Here is a 20,943-nt window from a genome sequence, read left to right on the forward strand (position 1 = left end):
GCATTGTGGTTAAAATTTGGATATGCTGAGAGCCAACGGCGATACGTGATCTGTCTAACCTTATCGTTTCCCCAAATTGTGTTTATTCACCCGGAAGGACCCGTAATTACCAACTAAGATCGCTTCCGGACGATCGCCAGTCTGGTGGCCAAGATGTGTCCATCCTGGAGAGGACAACCCGCCCACCGGCGCACTTCGGTGGTTTGGCACGTGGTTGGAGTCCACGAAGCCGGGTTTCTACCGCAGCAAGTTCGAGAAGCACGTGTGTCCAGGATCGCCGCACGAGTTTCGGAGGTGAATCCGAAATCGGGCACGCGCACGGGAGCCCCCAAGGAGTAGGCCGAGAACGGCCACGTATGGCCCGGTGGCCCCCTGTGCCTCACCGGCCGTCCAGCACCCCGTAGCAGCCCAAGCAGCGAGAACAACTCCTAGCAGCAGCACCAGCAGCAAGGCCGGCCCACCGCACTAACCACACACACACTCACACACCGTAAGTTTAAATACAAAAAGTTAAAAAGTAATTCCTAGGTCTTGTGTCCTTGATTCGGCTTCGAGCCGACCTTGATGAGAAGGCTCTTTGCTTTAGCTAGTCCCGCCAGCGCGCAAAAGAGGCCCAGAGCCCACCCCAGTCGGCCGTGGCTCTAAGACCAACCGGCTGGGGCGTCTTAAGGCCTCCTGGCCTAGAGGGTACGATGTCCCAACAAGTAACAGTTACTAAATTAATTTAAATAGTTATTCTTGCACAAACCTATTTGCAGTATTTAATAATACCAATTCAATTTTCATTTCGTTTGATCATGGTAATCAAAAACGTAAAAAATACTAAATTTTCTTTTGGTTGGAAAGGGTTAATTTTTTTTAAATAAAATAGTACCAATTATTCCTTTAAAAGCTGTAATAGTAATAGTTTATTTTCATGAGGATAGATCTATTCCCAGATGCTTCAGAAATTAATCATGAAAAATCTTGATTTTAACATTTTTGATCATCTGATTAATTAAAAAAAAATAAAAAATAAATGCTCTAAAGTGATTTATAATTTTTAAATTCAAAATGGCGGTCAAAATGGTGGTAGTAGAATATTAAGAGGCAATCAACCACTCACATTTGGAATCGCAGAACTAAAATTTAATATTAAAAATTAGAAAATTGAAAACATATTTATTTTTGTTCATGATTTGATTATTTAATGTCCCATACAACATTCAGATAATCGAGGCTTCTGATAATCGATTCTGGACTGTAATACCAATCTAAAAATGCACAGAATGACGATTCCGAAAGTTATTTTTCAATCATAGTCAATGTCTTCAGTCTTTTAAACAACGGATAAAATTTTTACAAAAGTTGAAGGGTGTGAAAATGATTGATTTCTCGAAAATTTTAGTCTTTAATAATAATTTATGTTGATCATAAAATAGTTTTAATTTATTGAAAAGAACAAGAGTCTAAACCGTATTTAGACTATGACAAACAAAAAAAACTCACACTTTTTTGTTTTTGACAAATTGCCAAACTCGCAGACAAACTGTCAAGTTTGTTTGTTGGTTTGCCGTAGTCTAATACATCCTTTACACATTTGTTATGTATTTTTAGTGAATTGGGCTGCGTTTTTAACAAACTCGACATTTATGACTGAAAAACGGTCACCATAAGATAAGATACCAAGTTATGGGCTATCTACAACCACTTCAATTAGAAAATAGCACTTAGCTTAGGAATTTGAATCAATGGAAATGAATCTGATCTTCTACAATGAAAGCGTAATCAATTTAGAAACTTGACATCAAAATTTCAAAATCTACGGTAAGTTGACGTTTCCATATCAAAGGTAAACAAACAACTACATAGCAAGGTATATTAGCCAAGCAAGTTTTCTAAGTTAATTGTGGATGACAGCCGTAAGTTTCGTACATTCCTGAATCTAATCTAATCTAACACAAACGCAGCCAGTCCGATGAAAGCATGCTGGAAAGTCTTGTGATTAGATTACGTCCCAAGCACTTTTCTTGTCAATATTAATAATTGCGGTACATCCGAGAACACTCGAAAATGAATTGCAAAAATTAAAAAAATTACTGCGTTGTGTTTACCGCAGAAAGGATTCTGTGAACGGATCACATTTCACAGAATCTACAGAGGAGGAAGGATGCGTAGACATACCGTACCAAACGCTCCGAATCAATTGTGGTTGGGTGTGTAAGTGTAAATTAGTAAAATGGAAGATGGAGAAGGGATAGGAATGATAGTTCATTGAATCAATAGAATATAATTTATATTGGTATGGTATGGAAAAAATAGAAAGATCTCACAAAAACCTGGATATCTTCAATAAGCAGCTTCAATCTTTATTTTCCTGCAACCGGAATTGGACACAGCCTGACGGCGTGACGATCGTCACCTTCTCTAGGTTCTTGATAGTTTTAGGTCGACGAACCGAATCAAATAGAATCTGCTTCCATTTAGGGGCTGTTTAAGTGAAGGGACAGGCTCCGCAGGTTGCAAACAGCTTCTGGCTTTGCCGGAAAGACTCTAACCATCAGGAAATCTTCACCGTTCCGCCATACGAAAAGGTTCACGGAGAGCTTCACTTTTGTCTTCAGCCACAGACAGATTCTCTTACAGAATAAAGTCATCCGAAGAACAAATACGAAACAGTCGTGGAATTTTGTAAAAATTGGCCAAAAGATGCAAACGAGAAATAACTTGAAAACAAAACCGGAGAAAACGTCAAATTTACGGCACCGAACAAATTTTACGTCCATGGCTACTTCGATCTTTTCCAATCCTCACCTTGAGTTTCGTACTTTCCCGAGTAACTTATCTATTTTACTTTACTCAGATGTTCTAAACTAAGTGATTGTAGATAGCCCATTAACCCCATAGTATTAAGTTTAAGGAGAATTGGATAGTCATCAGACCAATCAGGTGAAAATGAAATTACTCATTCATATATTTCTACTAAATTGATTGAAGCGATAATAAACGCGACCAAATCACACAAAAGACCCACTTAAGGTGACATTTTCACAGCTCCCATTGCGTAACGCTAATTTCCCGCCATTTTCCAAAATTAAACGCCATTAGTTGCGACTTGAAAACAATGGCCGTCATCTCCCCCACGTTATGCCCACCTTACGTAATCCGTCATCTTGGGCTCCACCGAAATTAGTGGCGCCATTATTTCAAGCCGGCAAAATTTTAATCAATTAATCAGCGAATAATTATCCAAAGTGTACCTTAAATTCATAATTATCATCGCCGAAAAGTGGCGGTTTGAACACTTCCGAGAGAGAGAGAGAGCACGCCGTCGGTAAACAAAAAGTCGTTTGATTATTTGGTGGGGTAGGTGAAGAAAATCATTGCTGATTACAGAGCGCAGCTGAAAAAGTGGCGATCAAAATTGACGGAATGTAAATTTGTTGGTAGGCACACTCAACGCGGTGAAAATGACGAATAATTATGGTAAACGTTGGAGGAAATTCAATTTTGAGTGAATTTTTGTTTTGGTCTATGAGATGAGAATGAGATGAGAATGAGATGAGAATGAGATGAGACTTAGATGAAAATGAGACGAGAATGTTTGAAGATTCAAATTTGAAATTCAAATGAAGACTCAATCAACTTACATCATGCATCAGTTTAAGTGTCAACAATGTAGCACTTGATGAATGTCCACTGCGTAAAAAATTCGTTCAACTCACTTTTCACTCTCAACTTATTCCAAACCTGGGAACTTAATTGCCGTACCTTTCCCGGCAAAATCGATGCTGCCGTTGCCTTTGTAGAAATGATCAAAACTCGTTCGAGGAAGACAGTCGTCGTCGTTTTACACATTTTTCAACAAGTGACCACAACATGCTCGATCTCTCGCTGTGGCAACATAAAAAAATGGCCATCAAGGAGAAAGTGAAAATTCAACATTGGAAGACTCGTGTCGACAACAAAAAATGCCCACGTTTTGTCGTTTCTCGTGCTATTGGACATGATTTATTTATCTTGTTTTGGACCTGGGCCCGGGGGAACCGGCCTCGGCGGCGATGACGAAATCGGACGAAGCCCAGCCTATACAGCCGGTGTCGTCGTTTTGTGTGCAAAAGTGGCAGCAGATAAAAGTTCAAGTGCCCCTTGGGCAGTGCTTTTGCCCACCTTGGCATATCTGGTGATGGTCACTTCAGGTGGGGGGTTTATCTGAGGGGAACAACACATAACATGTATTTCGAGAAAGTTTTCTCCAAAGTTCGCCTGGATTGATGGGTTTTGAGGCTCGAAATTATGCTTATCATATTTTTTGTTTTCTTTGTTTCCTTTCAGGATTTGGGACGACACGTGATGGATCTTTTGCACGAATAACGTAAGTAGTTGAATGAGTTGAATCTTTAATAAAATGTTGTTAAAGTATTTGTATTTTACACTCCAAACAACAGAACAAAATTCAATTTCAACCTTCCGTTCGTTACTTCCTGCCTTTCATTTTTTTTTTGTTTGCCGTGCCCAGTTCGCATCAATTGGAGCTTTCTTATGTTTTAATTTCCGGAACGTACTGTTCAAGTATTGAACCTTCAACGTAAGTCTCATGACAAACCTGTAAATTGAATTAAATCTTCAGACTCTTAATGAAAATGATTGATAGAAACAAATATCATCTTATAATTCCTACACCAAAATATCAGAGAGTATTGCAACTGTCACAGTAGCTTGCGAGATCTCTTCCAAGCAAAGGAATTCTCTATCTATCACGCCTACTCTTTTCTTCGACCACACGCTGATTCTTTCATTCTCTCAGAAAATCGAAATGAAAGAGCGCGGAAGGACCATGGAATCTTGTGTATTTTCACTCTTAGCTAGAGCGTCCAATTTCCCGGGGTTACAATATTCCCGGGAAACGGGAAATTTTCAACAAATTTCCCGGGAAATCCCGGGAATTCCCGGGAAATCTGAAATTTTACGAAAATTATTCTGATCCTGTTTCTGATCAATAAATGGCTTGACTACTTGTAAATAAATCATCCAACTTTGAGAAAATATATAAATTATCTAATTTTTTATGCTGTCATAAACATAATAAGTGTTTTTTGTTGCGAAGTATTTTTTCAATCAAAGTCTTTGAACAGTGAAAATCTATGCTCCACAACCATAAAAGTGCTTTTAAATTTGTCACAGTGACCATAAAGTTGAAATGAAAAAAAAAGTCATGCTGAAATCATGTTTGCCATGGCAAATAACTTATACAAGAACAAAAATTTCAAACATGTGAATAAATAGATAATCAAAATAATCGCTTTTTTACTTGAAACACTATTTCATGAAATCACAACTCAAAGTTTTCAAATAAATGATGCGAGTTTGCGAAATATGGTTGCATTCATTGGGAAAATTTTATATTATACGAAGTTGTTTTTAACGATTTTTCATGGTTTCATTTATAGTATGATTTTAGTTAAGTTAAGTAATTTTCATAGTGTAGAAGTGGTTGAAATTAAACGATATTTTTTTCATATTTAACCCTCTTACGCCCATGGTTGCTCACGTGCTTTATAAATTTATAACTTCAAACTGTAATTTCACGAATACTTCAAAACAAATTTCCATCCAATTTGGTCAACGTAATCAAAATGGTTGAACAAATCTCAAATTTAATCTTAGCCGGAAGAGGTAAATATCATATTTTAAAATTATAAAACAAAAAAAAATCGTTAGAATAGGTTATCAAAAATAAATTAGTTAATATTCATTCCGTAAAAGCGTAATCAATATTCTTAATTGTGAAAGCTTCAAAAATATATATTAAATAAACATGAAATTAACAGACAAGCTGATTAGTTCATTATGAACAGTAGATTGAAATGAATAAGATAAGTCAGGTTTTCAAATTATTATTTTTTGTATAATTTCAAAACTAAAACTTGCTTGTAAACTTGTAAAATATGTAGGAAAATGTATACTTCCGCTTGTATTTCGGGAATTCCCGGAAAAGTATCCAAAATACTTGGCAAATTTTGTAAAGATTTTGAAGAACTGATATATTTTTTTGATTGTAATTATAAGCAATTGAGAGAAATAACCATGACCTCTTTTGACAGGTTAAGGCTTTTAGGATGAGTCAAAAAGCAAATCTGTTAGAAAATTCATGCGAAATTTTTTGATTGAAATTAATATAAAATATGAAGAAAGCTCAACCAATCCTTCCAGCCAGAGTCAATGTTCCCTAATGAAATGTTTGACTTGATTTATTGAAAACACTGTAATTTTAAACTCCACTGAACTCCACTGTGATGATATTAGTAAAACACACCTGCCAAACATCTTGAGGCAATCTGTTCACGGCCCCCGTAGATCATCGAATCACTGTATCTCTCAATGGCAATATTTCAAGACCATATTTCATCTGGTTGCTGTTGCTGTTGAAAGCTCTTCTTCGTCCATCCATCCAGCAAACGTGGTGAGCCTTCATCGCCGCTGATCCGCCACCAACCGTGGTGTGTAAACAGTATCCGCGATCGTCAGATGTTCACAAAAGTGGAAGTTATGATAAATAACTGCATTTCATTAACCCACTTAACGGATGTTGGAGTTCTGCACTGCACTGCTCCACACTCGGCTCAGCTGGTGATGATGTTAGTTTTTTTTTTTAGTTTTTGCTTCAACTTGTGTTTGCTCGAAAGGAAATCGACAGGTTGCGAGAAATCATAAACCAACACACACACTTGTAGGCAATAGCTTATTTGTACGCTAAGAGCTCTGTTTATCAAATCGGAAAGGCCTTCGAAAACTGAAGGTTGCACTTTATCACGGCACGTTTTCTTCAGGCGCTGCAAGGTCGATCCGCAGAGATGAATTGGTGGTGGTTTTATAGCTGGGGTCATAATTATATTTTATGGTGGGTATTGTTTCTCGCACCTCGGCGCTGTTTGTCGAGGCTCTTCTGGTGGAATTTTAGGACCGTACCGTAGGTACCAAATGAAAAATCGAAAGTTGCTGTCAAGCTGACTGATTTCCTCTGAGGATGTTGAAATCGGTCGACTGTGTGTTACGAAATTAAACTGTAGTCATAACTCAATCTTATCCTTATCCTATTTAACTGGAATAGACTTAAACAACTGAATTAAACTACACCTAAAGTTAAAGAACGAGGGGATAGTATTTTGCGAGAGTATAGTCCTCTCGCGTGTTCATTCACGGATAGAAATCCTGTCCGGGAAATCGACAACATTGTTCTCGATTCGTTCTGAAATTCGTTTCAGAATGTTATCGACCAGTCGTCCGGTAACATTTGCAACAAAATCGAGAACAATGTTGTTGATTTTGAGTCGTCACGGTTGGTGACGCCTGGCAAAACAAAAAGCACGCAGCCATCCTGAACGAAGGGTGGCGGTTTAATCGATTTTTGAATTGACCGTTGCTTTTGGTTTTTGAATTGACCGTTGGATATTTCTTTTGGTTCAGTAAAACAGTTGATTCGTTTTTTTTTATTTATTGAGGCAAAAAATACATCATTAATTATAAAACTAATCTTTGTGTGAGTGTGTGTGTGTGTGTGTGTGTGTGTGTGTGTGTGTGTGTTTGGAATATGGGAATACAAGAAATTAGTGTTATGACAATCAAAAAATATGGGAATCTGGGGATTAAAGAATGTGGAGTTTTTGGGAATTTGGGATTTTCTGAATCTGGGAATCCCGAATCAAAATTAGGAATTTGGGAATTTGAGAATGTAAGAATTTGGGAATTTGTGAATTTGGGAATTAAGGAATTTGAGAATATAAGAATTTTGGAATTTGTGAATTTGGGATTTTGGGAATTTGAGAATTTTGGAATATGAGAATTTGGGAATTTAAGAATTTGGGAATTTTGGAATTTAGGAATTTAGGAATATAAGAATTTAGGAATTAAGGAATTTGAGAATTTGGGAATTTGGAAATTTGGAAATTTGGGAATTTCGGAATTTGGGAATTTGAGAAATTGGGAATTTTGGAATTTGGGAATTTAAGAATTTGTGAATTTGTGAATTTGGGATTTTGGTAATTTAAGAATTTGGGAATTTGGGATTTTGGGAATTTGGGAATTTGGGAATTTGGGAATTTGGGAATTTAGGAATTTAGGAATTTGGGAATTTAAGAATATGGGAATTTAAGAATTTGGGAATTTAAGAATTTTAAATTTAAGAATTAAGGAATTTGAGAATTTAGGAATTTGGGAATTCGGGAATTTTAGAATTTGGTTATTTGGGAATTTAAGAATTTGGGAATTTAAGAACATGGGAATTTTAGAATTGGGGAATTTTAGAATTTGGTTATTTGGGAATTTAAGAATTTGGGAATTTAAGAACATGGGAATTTTAGAATTGGGGAATTTGGGAATTTGGGAATTTGTGAATTTGGGAATTTGTGAATTTGGGAATTTAAGAATTTGGGAATTTGAGAATTTGGGAATTTAGGAATTATGGAATATGGGAATTTAAGAATTTGGGAATTTGTGAATTTGTGAATTTGAGATTTTGAGAATTTGGGAATTTGTGAATTAAAGAATTTGTGAATTTAGGAATTTGCGAATTAAAGAATTTGGAAATTTGTGAATTTGGGAATTTGAGAATTTAGGAATTTGGCAATTCGGGAATTTGGGAATTTAAGAATTTGGGAATTTGGGATTTTAGGAATTTGGGAATTTAAGAATTTGGGAATTTAAGAATTTGTGAATTTGGGAATTTGGGATTTTGAGAATTTGGGAATTTGGGAATTAAAGAATTTGTGAATTTAGGAATTTGGGAATTTAAGAATTTGGAAATTTGTGAATTTGGGAATTTGTGAATTTAGGAATTTAGGAATTTGTGAATTTGTGAATTTGTGAATTTGTGAATTTGGGAATTTAAGAATTTGGGAATTATTGGGAATTTAGGAATTAAGGAATATGGGAATTTGGGAATTAAAGAATTTGTGAATTTAGGATTTTGAGAATTTGGGAATTTGGGAATTTAGAAATTTAGGAAATTGGGAAATTAAGAATTTGGGAATTTGGGAATTTGTGAATTTGTGAATTTGGGAATTTAGAAATTTGAGAATTTAGGAATTTGGCAATTCGGGAATTTGGGAATTTTAGAATTTGGGAATTTGGTTATTTGGGAATTTAAGAATTTAAGAATTTAAGAATTTGGGAATTTGGGAATTTGAGAATTTGGGAATTTGGGAATTTAAGAATTTAGGAATTTGGAAATTTAAGAATTTGGGAATTGGAGTATTTGGGAATTTGGGAATAATTGGGAATTTTGGAATTTAGGAACATGGGAATTTGGAAATTATTAGGATTTTGGAATTTAGGAATATGGGAATTTGGGAATTTAGGAATTTAGGAATAAAGGAATTAAGGAATTAAGGAATTAAGGAATTAAGGAATTAAGGAATTAAGGAATTAAGGAATTAAGGAATTAAGGAATTAAGGAATTAAGGAATTAAGGAATTAAGGAATTAAGGAATTAAGGAATTAAGGAATTAGGAATTAGGAATTAAGGAATTAAGGAATTAAGGAATTAAGGAATTAAGGAATTAAGAATTAAGGAATTAAGAATTAAGAAATTAAGAAATTAGGAATTAAGGAATTAGGAATTAAGGAATTAGGAATTAGGAATTAGGAATTAAGGAATTAAGGAATTAAGGAATTAAGGAATTAAGGAATTAAGGAATTAAGGAATTAAGGAATTAAGGAATTAAGGAATTAAGGAATTAAGGAATTAAGGAATTAAGGAATTAAGGAATTAAGGAATTAAGGAATTAAGGAATTAAGGAATTAAGGAATTAAGGAATTAAGGAATTAAGGAATTAAGGAATTAAGGAATTGAGGAATTGAAGAATTGAGGAAATAAGGAATTAAGGAATTAAGGAATTTTGGAATTTAGGAATTCAGGAATTTGGGAATTTAGGAATTTAGGAATATAGGAATTTAGGAATTTAAGAATTTAGGAATTTAGGAATTTAGGAATTTAGGAATTTAGGAATTTAGGAATTTAGGAATTTAGGAATTTAGGAATTTAGGAATTTAGGAATTTAAGAATTTAGGAATTTAAAAATTTTTAGAATTTTTGAATTTTAGAATTTTAGAATTTTAGAATTTTAGAATTTTAGAATTTTAGAATTTTAGAATTTTTGAATTTTTGAATTTTAGAATTTTAGAATTTTAGAATTTTAGAATTTTAGAATTTTAGAATTTTAGAATTTTAGAATTTTAGAATTTTAGAATTTTAGAATTTTAATTTTAGAATTTTAAAGAATTTTAGAATTTTAGAATTTTAAATTTTAGAATTTTAGAAATTTTGAATTTTTGAATTTTAGAATTTTAGAATTTTAGAATTTTAGAATTTTAGAATTTTAGAATTTTAGAATTTTAGAATTTTAGAATTTTAGAATTTTAGAATTTTAGAATTTTAGAATTTTAGAATTTTAGAATTTTAGAATTTTAGAATTTTAGAATTTTAGAATTTTAAATTTTAAATTTTGATTTTTGAATTTTTGAATTTTTGAATTTTGAATTTTTGAATTTTGAATTTTGAATTTTAGAATTTTAAATTTTAGAATTTTAGAATCTTAGAATTTTAGAATTTTAGAATTTTCGAATTTTAGAATTTTAGAATTTTAGAATTTTAGAATTTTAGAATTTTAGAATTTTGAATTTTGAATTTTGAATTTTGAATTTTAGAATTTTAGAATTTTAGAATTTTAGAATTTTAGAATTTTAAATTTTAGAATTTTAGAATTTTAGAATTTTAGAATTTTAAATTTTAGAATTTTAGAATTTTAGAATTTTAAATTTTAAATTTTAGAATTTTAGAATTTTAGAATTTTGAATTTTGAATTTTAGAATTTTAGAATTTTAGAATTTTAGAATTTTAGAATTTTAAATTTTAGAATTTTAGAATTTTAGAATTTTAGAATTTTAGAATTTTAGAATTTTAGAATTTTAGAATTTTAGAATTTTAGAATTTTAGAATTTTAGAATTTTAGAATTTTAGAATTTTAGAATTTTAGAATTTTAGAATTTTAGAATTTTAGAATTTTAGAATTTTAGAATTTTAGAATTTTAGAATTTTAGAATTTTAGAATTTTAGAATTTTAGAATTTTAGAATTTTAGAATTTTAGAAAGATCGGAAGAGCACACGTCTGAATTTTAGAATTTTAAATTTTAGAATTTTAAATTTTAGAATTTTAAATTTTAGAATTTTAGAATTTTAGAATTTTAGAATTTTAGAATTTTAGAATTTTAGAATTTTAGAATTTTAGAATTTTAGAATTTTAGAATTTTAGAATTTTAGAATTTTAGAATTTTAGAATTTTAGAATTTTAGAATTTTAGAATTTTAGAATTTTAGAATTTTAGAATTTTAGAATTTTAGAATTTTTGAATATTAGAATTTTTGAATTTTTGAATTTTAGAATTTTAGAAGTTTAGAATTTTAGAATTTTAGAATTTTAGAATTTTAGAATTTTAGAATTTTAGAATTTTTAAATTTTTGATTTTTTGAATTTTTGAATTTTTGAATTTTTGAATTTATGAATTTTAGAATTTTAGAATTTTAGAATTTTTAAATTTTGAATTTTAGAATTTTAGAATTTTAGAATTTTAGAATTTTAGAATTTTAGAATTTTAGAATTTTAGAATTTTAGAATTTTAGAATTTTAGAATTTTAGAATTTTAGAATTTTAGAATTTTAGAATTTTAGAATTTTAGAAATTTTAAATTTTTGATTTTTTGAATTTTTAAATTTTTGAATTTTTGAATTTTTGAATTTTTGAATTTTTGAATTTTAGAATTTTAGAATTTTAGAATTTTAGAATTTTAGAATTTTAGAATTTTAGAATTTTAGAATTTTAGAATTTTAGAATTTTAGAATTTTAGAACTTTAGAATTTTAGAATTTTAGAATTTTAGAATTTTTGAATTTTTGAATTTTAGAATTTTAGAATTTTAAAACTTTAGAATTTTAGAATTTTGAATTTAAGAATCTTTGAATAGTTGAATTTAGAATTTTACAATTTAATAAATTTAAAGTTTTTGAATTTTTGAATTTTAGAATTTTAGAATTTTAGAACTTTAGAATTTTAGAATTTTAGAATTTTAGAATTTTAGAATTTTAGAATTTTAGAATTTTAGAATTTTTGAATTTTAGAATTTTAGAATTTTTGAATTTTAAAATTTTAGAATTTTAGAATTTTACAACTCAAGAATTTTGAATTTTAGAATCTTTGAATTGTTGAATTTAGAATTTTACAATTTAATAAATTTAAAATTTCAGAAGTTTTGAATCTCAGAATTTTGAATTTTAGAATTGTAGAATTTTTGGAATTTTTATATTTAATAAATTTGAAATTTCAGAATTTTAGATTATAAAAATTTTGAATTGCAGAATTTGAAATTTTATAAAGCAATAAATAAATTTGAAATTTTTAGAATTTTAGAGTTTTAGAACTTTAAAATTTCAAAATTTTTGAATTCAAGAATTTTGAATTAAATTTTAAATTTCAGAATTTTAGAATATAAGAATTTTAGAATTTAACTATTTCAAAATTTTAAAATTTATTTAGAAGTTTTAAATTTTTGGATTCCAATTTAACTTAAGAATCCTAGAATTTTTGAATTAAAGGTATTGTGTGTTTAAAAATTTAGAACTTTAGATTTTAAGAATTTTTTGAATTAGAATTGTAGAATTGAAGAATGTAAGATTACAGTTTTGTGGTGGTAGAGTGTAATGTAGTGTGTGATTGTGGGTATTCAGCGCCTTCTGCACAACCGAAGCTTGACCGCGATCGGCTCCAGGATGCCGACGGAGCCCGAGTTCGGTTGATGCGCCTTGTCCCGGGTCGCTTTTGTTGTCGTCGTGGTTCAATTTGAGGTGGCTGCAGATCTGGAAGAGGACGGCGTCGCAGCCTATGGAGGGAGGAAGGTCGATTAGATCGATCTATTGCGAGTTTGGGGAAAATTATTCATTCAAATCTTATCAAGTTTCTGAGGGTATCAACGTTGATGATTTCCTCCCGCTGGACAACACCTTCGTATCGGTGGTCCTGGAGGAGGAGGAGGAGGAGGAGGAGGAGGAGGAGGAGGAGGAGGAGGAGGAGGAGGAGGAGGAGGAGGAGGAGGAGGAGGAGGAGGAGGAGGAGGAGGAGGAGGAGGAGGAGGAGGAGGAGGAGGAGGAGGAGGAGGAGGAGGAGGAGGAGGAGGAGGAGGAGGAGGAGGAGGAGGAGGAGGAGGAGGAGGAGGAGGAGGAGGAGGAGGAGGAGGAGGAGGAGGAGGAGGAGGAGGAGGAGGAGGAGGAGGAGGAGGAGGAGGAGGAGGAGGAGGGAGGAGGAGGAGGAGGAGGAGGAGGAGGAGGAGGAGGAGGAGGAGGAGGAGGAGGAGGAGGAGGAGGAGGAGGAGGAGGAGGAGGAGGAGGAGGAGGAGGAGGAGGAGGAGGAGGAGGAGGAGGAGGAGGAGGAGGAGGAGTGGCCAGTTGAGGCTACGGTTGTAGATGGTCCCTAAGGTTCCGTTCCACTCGGCGCTGGCCGTACAGTTGGGTGAAGAGGTCTGCTGTACGGCGTTCGGGTTCTCCACGGACGGAACAGGGAAGTGCCGCAACGCCGACCGGAGGTTTGTTCTCCGTTTGCTCGCCGCCGACGTACTTGTTCTGCTTCTCGATCTTCTTGCGCTCCGACTAGGTGATGCACTCGGACATGGCAAACGACTGCGCGAACACCGCCGACGAGATGACGCTCCGCGTGTCGTCCCCAAATTCGCTCGGTGGTTCCTCCCCAGCAGGCGTTACCGGAGGAACCTTCGGAGTTCCAGCCTTGCCCCCGCTCCCTCCCACAACCGGATTCTGATCGTCGAACAGTGGCAACTGATTGCCTGTTATCCGCCGCCTTCTTCTAAATCCCAAAGATCTCCCGGATCGTTTCCGCCTCGGAAAAGCCCAATCTCAATCTTCCGTCGCGTCGTGCCCCGTTGCTGCTCTGGCCGTCTTCTTGCGGTTGCCGTCCTCGTGGGTGAACTTGGTGTTGAGCGAGCTGAAAGCCGAGCTCCTCACACTGTTGTTGATCCGACGACTGCCGCGTCTGGCCTTGGCCTTGCTGCTGCGGCGGGGTCACTCCGGTGGAGGTGGAGGAGGACGCCTTGCCGGCAAAAAACAAAAAAAAAACTTGGCTAAAACACAAACTGCCACGATCGCTCGGTTGACGTTTTGATTAATTTAGGCTGCGTTTTGACAGTTGTTACGCTCGGGGGAATCGTAGGGGACGGTTGCCAATTTTGAGAACAAAATGTTTCAAAATCGAAGAAAATGTTGTCGATTTTGAAAACATTGTCGATGAAATCGAAAACAATCGTTGTTTTCGATTTTATCGCAACTTGTTTTCGGTTATGCGGACCGGATTTCTATCCGTGTTCGTTCATTGGAACAGTTCATCCTATTGAGTGGCTTTTATGGACAAATAACCGCCACTTAGTCACCGAACCATGGTGGCCCATACGGCAAAGGCACGGATCAACATGCCGAAGGTCTTGGGTTCGAGTCTCGGTACCGGTTTTTTTTTTTTTTTGATGGATGAACTTGTTTTGAAGATGAACCCATGAGTAAAGTACTCTCGTTAATTTCGGGATTTATCCTCTCCGTCCGCACACAGTACCATTTTACTACCGAATCGTGCTCTTTATCCTCTCGTATGCCGATGCCCAGTTTTGGGTGTAGCTTTTTGTGATTCTAGTTGAGCGATTTATTCAACTGGCCTGCTTGTCCCCAATTGGTGCAACTAGACTGCAATGTTGCACAACAGCACTCACCTCAGCTGCTCTATCAACGCAATTGGCCCAGATTTCTCACACACACAATCTGAGAGATCATCATTTCATAATCTCCGCCACACACCATTATCAGCTCAGCAAATTAACTCGCTGCAGTTTCAATCGAGTATCACCAATTTCTATTGGCCAGACCCACAAACAAACGACGAACAACAACCGAGTTCATTGTGCCCGACGTCGTCGTCATTTTCTCACATTCGCAGTGAATTGCACGATTTGAGCTGAACTGGAGGTTTCTTTGTTCTACGCGGGCAAGTCACCGGCGCGGTCGCTCCAGTTTCCATCCATTCCGTGGAGTTCATCGCATTCTTCTTCATTATGTTGTTTTCTGAAGAAGACGTAGAAGAAGCCACTAATCCGAGGTGCAACACGTGGTCTGGGGTCGGTCGTGTGGCCATTGTAAATATTTATCATAATTTTAGCTTGTAAACCGTGTGTTCTTCTTTTTCTTCTTTCCCCCACTGTCGGGTGTTGTATTTGCGTGGTTACTTAACGACGAACGCTCTGTTTTTGTTTTCCCGCTTGCGTAATGTCACGATGAGAGAGGAGGCTGATGGAAGTGTGCGAACAATGTAAATAAAAATTTTGTGAAACACGATGCCATCACATATTTATCGGTCAGTGGAATGTCGCGACGTGAGTGGACATTGTTAGAGAATGAGTGGAGACAAAAAAAAACACTTGCTGGGTTATATTTTCAAACACAGACATTTTGTTCACTACATGAAGTTTGACTTTAAAAAAATAAAATGTGTATGAGATGTTTTTGCATTCATAGCGCACCAACAATAGACGAGCGAGAGAGTAACTCTACCAAAGATTACTGGCAGAATAATGCTCATTGCGAGAGGATAACCCTCTCACCAACACAAAAATCACAACCAATAAATGACAAAAACATTAAATGACTTAATGCAATTATGTGGTTGGTGCCTTCCTCACTTTTTACTTATAATGGATCACCTAAAAGATCCGGAAACAATCGACAACTGACAGTCAACATTTCTAATTGCATCATGTTCGTTTTGAGAAAAACGCATTGAAACAAACAACATTTTGGATTGCAATTTCAGCAACGCGTTGAACGCGTTGCAGCAGTAAAAACTTTTACTGAAATTCGGCACTGAAAAAAAATCATTTCTGAAAAATTAATTTCAATTCAATTGGTGTTTATTAGAATTTAACAGTTCTGATCAAGGATGTTACATTTGCAATTGCACTCTTTTAGGGAAAATAAATTTTGCGAAAAACCCTAGTTCTGAAAAATTAATAAAAAGTAAATCTGCATGAAATCTGTCAAACTGAAATGTGACTTACTGTTTGGACGCTGCCGAGTAAAATAGTAGTTTATGCAACAAGTTGCAAAAAGAGGATTTTTTCAGCACGAGTCGTACATTTATCGAGGTTCACCGAGTTGGATAAATACGTCGAGTGCTGAAAAAATCAAGTTTTGCAACGAGTTCCATACAACATTTTTTGCAATTCCGAAAAACACCCATTGAGTGAAATTTTAAGTAAAATTTTCTTGTATTTTGTCAATAAATCGTTTAAATCAAAAAAATGTTGAAAAGTGTTACTTTTCGAAACAAGTGCTGAAAAGTTCAACTTTTCAGCACCCATTTCAGTGCTGAAAAGCAGAACTTTTCAGCATTTATTTTGAAAAGTGTTGCTATTCGATTCTTTTATTTTTGGTACAGAAAAGTAGGCTATTTCGTCGTTCAAGAATGACAGGAAAAGTAAGTACCCTGTTAGACAGAAGTCCCGCGGTCGTGCGATTCGAAGCGTTATCTACTCGAAATCGATCTTGTCCTGCCATCTTCGAGCGTTTGTCTTGCGTTTGATCGGCGTAGGGGAGAGTGGGGAGACTTGATCCCCTTTTTTTGTATCGCACATAACTCTGTCAATTTCTCACAAAACTATAAACTTTTTGCATGAATTGAAAGCTTAAACATTCATCTATGTTTGGCTAATAAGGATATTTCATCAGATGAACTCTTCGAATCATGCCAAGCGTTTTAAAAAAATATTTTAAACCGGCATTTTAAAAATGTTAGGGGTAACTTGATCCCCCTTTCAACATTTTGAAGAAATCTTAAGCAAAATGTTTCTTATTCATCCAAACTTTTAATTTTCTATAAGTTACAGTAATTTCACATAAAACCTGTACGTTTGTGTTCAAAATATAACAAGTTTATTATGTTCAATATTTAAAAACATAAAATATTATTTTTCAGACCAAAATTAAGCATGTTTACAAAAGCTGGAAATTTTTGTTTACGAAACTTTTGAAAAATGGTTCAAACTGCAGTAAGTTTTGTACAACTATACTAAAGGAAACTATGTATGAAAACCCAGCTCAATTAATTAATCTTGAGGTTGATTCCAGTGACTGTAAAAATGCAGGGATCAAGTCTCCCTAAACGCACTTTTTTAAACAATTGATTGTAAAAATAGTATAACGATAAATTTAACATCAAATGCGTAAGGGTTTTGGAGTTGATAAGTTTATCAAACAATTCATGTATAAAAAATATTTTTTTGAATAATTTTTGAGTGTTTTCTATACATATCAATACAAAGAAAAAAAGATCTCTTGGAAGTTTTTTGCAGCTCGTTTTAGAAAAATGTGTGTAACTGAATCTAAACATTTTTTAATTTTTTTCTTTGTTTTCTACAATGAGTTTTAGTTAATTTCGCACAACTTTCTAGAACAAAGCTATTTTTTTACCCACATGCTGACGAGATACAGGCTTGGGATCAAGTGTCCCCGGGGATCAAGTCTCCCCACTCTCCCCTATAGAAAATTAGCAGGCGGTGATAAAATTTATGACAGATCATTGTTTTTCACTAAGTGGATTCTTCAACAGTTTTTCTTTTCACCAAATCCATTAAATTTTATTTAAAATCATACTAGTGGGAACAAGTCAAACAAACATGTTTTTCTCTGGACGTAATCCGGCCGCGGTGGACAAATTGATCTCTCCGGAGGAACCACCAGGGAACTTTAATCGGCGTGGATTCGGCCATCATCAGGCATAAGCAGCTGTCAGTCAATTAGGTGATGCGGTGGAGAAAGAGGTAAATTCTTAATCTGCTTGTTTTTTTTCTTCATATTTTCTTAAATTACCTTTTCTCTTAGGCAAAGACAAAAATAAAACATGCCAGAGCTGCTTCTTTGGATCAAAACAGGCTTTCAAGAACACACCGAAGACAAAAATACATCAATTATCGATATTTATAAAGAAAAATAAAGTTATTTGCAATAAAGTTTACTTTTCTATCTATTAAATCATTAAATTAACCCCTAAAAACGAAACGTGAGCGTCCGACAATGGCAGGACAACCTGAACAACAAAAGCGCCCGAAAACGGCCCGACAACGGCCCGTCAACGTCGCTTTTCTCAAACGTCGATTTCGACGATCGTCGGACAAAGTGTTGCATATAGGCACGAAAAGGGCCCGAATTCCGTCGGACAAACCGACGGAATTCGGGCCGTTTTGTCGAGCCGTCCGGCCGTTTTCGGGCCGTTGTCGGCCCCGTCCGTCAGTCAGGGTAGTTTCACGACGGAATTGCAAAAAACAACTTTTAGATGTGTTGTGTTTGATTTTGCAATATGAAAAACAAATGTCTCGATGCATTTCTGTACTTTTATTTTAAGGTTTGGCATAAAATGGCATAAAAATCAAATCATTATATCTGAAAACCCAGCAACGATTGCTGAATCTTCAGCAAATGATCTGTTGAACTGACAGAAGAATTTTTCAGAATTGAAAACAAAACAAACTGACAATTTGTTTGCTTAAATTTAAGTTTTTTGTTGACAGCCATTTTACTGAAATTTTGGTCAATCATCTGTCAAAATGACAAATGTCAATCATTTAAGAATTCAGTAAAAAATCTAAATTGCTCAAATTTCAGTCGATGAAAATTCAGTTTAACTTCACTGAATTTTAGCGAAAAAAAATAGTGTAAATGTCTGAATTGTTTTCAATTCTCATTTTAACACAAAAGCAAAAAAATGTGTTGTAATGATGACAAACGATATTTAAGGAAAATAAACACAACTCCTCTTGAAATTACAAAGGTATATCACCTTGATGCCATTGCACAGTGGTCCAGATCGCAAATGGAAATGGAAAATGGATTTTACGAAAAATTGTAAAGTTTTGGAGCTTTGGTGTCTTCAGAAGCGTTGTTACAAATGAGAAGGGGCTTGGTTGAAAATTTAGGGTGCTTCACGATAAGGGTTTTTTTTTCTCTTCCAGAAAGTTGCTGGCCAATTCAACCAACTTTGTCGAAGACTCCAAAATGTTTTCACGTAATCTACGACTGATTTTGTCAATAGCTTCAAAGGAACCACTAAATCAGTTTTTTAGGTTAATTCAGAGAAAAATCGCGAAAAACGAGAAAAATCAACTTTTTTTCACTAAAACTGCGATAACTTAAAAAAAATTCAGCGATGACCTATACTTTCTGCGTCTTTCAATTACACAAATTTTGGTACCAAAAGAAGTATAGATCATCGTTGAAATTTTAAAGTTATCGCAGTTTTTGTGAAAAAAGTAATTTTTTCCCTTTTCTGACATTTTTTCGTTTAGGCGCGTGGCGCGTCGGAAATCCCAGATTTTATTTTCAAAAAATCATACCTCAGAATCATGTTAATGAACCTCGTTCATTTTTGAGTATGTTTCGTTTCTAGAGGAATCCGATAAAAAAAATCAGATAAGGCTCTTTGGTCAAAACATCGTCAAAATGGCATTTGAAGTTTTTTTTAAACTTTTTCAAATATTAGGCTAGATTTTTCGAACTCTTAACAATTTTTCCTTAAAAATCCAACTAATGACCATTCATTTGCATCCAAGACAATTGGAATCGGTTGAAATGGAGCGAAGTTTTTTTTTCTTGAAAAATGTGGTTTTTGTGAAAACCGACGAAAATTGCAAATTTTCGGACCACCCTAACACGGCGTAGGTCACACTAATCGCCAAACAAAAATACGGGTCTAATTATTTGGGCCAAAAAACCCCACTCCAATTTTGAGCCAAAATTCTCACTGAGTTTTCTCAGCTTTTTGATTTTGATCAAACCAGTCGCATTCGACATGGTTTAGGGTCGTTCGAAAGTTACCTATGTATAAAAATGGATTTTCACATAAATCTGGATCTCACTTAAATATATGTAAACTATGTCCGAATCCATCATCCGAACCATCGTTGGTTAGTCAATAGAGGAACCTTTCCAATTTGTATAAAAATTTGAAGATCTGGCAACCCTGTTTGAAGTAATCACCACTTAAGCAATATTTCTGTACTTTTTTTATTCCTGATAAAAAAATAGAAGTAATTTATTTCCAAAAGGATGGGTTTGGGATCAGCCATTATTGGTTTTTTTTCCACTGAATCGGAATCTGCCTTCTGAGTTGGACCAAATTGTCAAAATATCCCATTTAAATTGACCGTTCTGAATTTCCAAAAAAAAAATGTTTTTGTCTGTTTCACTATGCTTTTTGTATGAAAATATAACAATATATGTATCTGTTTGGTTTTGCATTAACTTTCTCGTCATCCAGGTATTAATGGATCGAACAAAATTGACCAAAAGACATTTCTCTGTTTGTTCTCATACACATCCCCTGACAGCTAATCTGTTTCAAACCAACCCAGCTAGTTAGTGAATCAATTGAAGCAATTAACTCAGCCATCAAGTAGCATAAGCGAATGCAAAAAAGACTCGTTTTGTAAAAGAAAAGCGGAGGAAAAAAAACAATAGCCGCCGCCGGGTCTGATGAACCACAACCACCACACTCAATCCTCACGTGGGATAGATAAGCGCAATTTTAAATTCAAAATTTTTCCTCCATTACCAAAGCCGGCCCTCACACTCACACACACACACCCTAACAGTTTGGTTTGGGTCGAAAAGGGAAAGTGCCAAGTTGTGGCAGCACCATGCTGAGTGCGCCATGCTGACTGGCGGAGGCATGTTGGATGAGCGCGCGCCGAAGAAGATTACTTAATGAGAGAGCTTAAGCTGCTAGTACGCGCCGTGTGCCATTCAATGAACGTGAAAGTTCTCACGATTGCTAGTACACTTACTCAGAGAAAAAAAAAATGAAAACAAACAAAT

The 20,943-nt window shown here is 34.6% G+C and overlaps 1 protein-coding gene across 1 annotated transcript in view; it reads left to right on the forward strand.

The window, feature by feature from the left end:
* Positions 1-20,943, forward strand: part of LOC6036904 (calpain-C) — a 61,382-nt gene that overhangs the window by 32,889 nt on the left and 7,550 nt on the right. Inside the window, exon 3 of the mRNA XM_038254857.1 lies at positions 4,315-4,354. The gene's annotated coding sequence lies outside the window, so the exon portion shown is untranslated. The remainder of the gene's footprint in view (positions 1-4,314; positions 4,355-20,943) is intronic.

The sequence above is a fragment of the Culex quinquefasciatus genome, chromosome 2 (genome assembly GCF_015732765.1).
Source record: "Culex quinquefasciatus strain JHB chromosome 2, VPISU_Cqui_1.0_pri_paternal, whole genome shotgun sequence".
Lineage (NCBI taxonomy): Eukaryota > Metazoa > Arthropoda > Insecta > Diptera > Culicidae > Culex > Culex quinquefasciatus.